We start from the raw sequence: 989 nt of genomic DNA on the forward strand, positions 1-989 counted from the left end.
GTTTTTATGCTATTGCGTTCAAGGGAGGGCAAAGCCTTTGAATCTGTTTTCAAATGTGTTCATTTTTAAGACAAAACATCATTCTCTCCGAATTTTTCTTTTAGGCTATCAGGACAGAGGTCAAAAATCGTGGGGACTAGCCCCCAAGGGAATTAATCTTAACTTTCTCCAGAATCAGCCATCCCTACTCATATAATCTAGGATATTGGTAAAAATTCTTGCTAATGGAGGTGGCCAGAAAAGTCCTTATTCTTTAGCCAAATTCTGGATGAGAGGATGAGGGCTCCACATTTGGGCACAACCAGGTTTCAACATCTATCACCCTTATTCTGTTCTTCTAACGGGCACTCGCTGTCAGTGCTCAGTGGTAAAAACACAAGCCTTCGTTTTCGTCTTCCTTCTCCCTCACAATGAAGGGTTTGTCCCTCCTCCTTTCAAAGGCAAATTCATCCACATGTGTTCTGGATCCCACTCCGTCCTGCCTCCTCAGAGAGTGTGCTCCGCTGGTTCTTACCTGCAGCCGGAATGACCGTCCTCCTAAATTCAGGCTTCTCCTTCCGCAGCCGGTGGTGGTGGCTAGAAAGTCTCCAGCCAGCCAGCCAGCCACCCTGTTCCCCAACCTCCCTTGCCTTTAGCTGAGGCCGCATGATGAGTTCTTGTCAATATAATGTGATCAGAAGGGATGTGGGTCACTTCTTGACCAAGCAACTTAAGAAGCAGGGGTGGTTTCTTCTCCCTTCTGCTCACTTGGTAAAAGGGGCGCAGCGAACGGGGAACCCAGAAACTAAAGAGGAGGGAGGGCTTCACAAGACGGCTCGAGCCTGGGTCTCTGAATCTTCAGTCGGAGGGTCCCCCCTGCCCTGAAGAGCTTCTGTGGGAAGAGCTCTATGTGTCTGACCTGTTGTATATTGCAGGACCCTATTGCCATAGTGTGGTATTGTTGATCACCACCATGACTAGCACATTATTTTTCTTTATTATTTTATTTT

This window comes from Mustela lutreola, chromosome 1 (genome assembly GCF_030435805.1).
Source record: "Mustela lutreola isolate mMusLut2 chromosome 1, mMusLut2.pri, whole genome shotgun sequence".
Lineage (NCBI taxonomy): Eukaryota > Metazoa > Chordata > Mammalia > Carnivora > Mustelidae > Mustela > Mustela lutreola.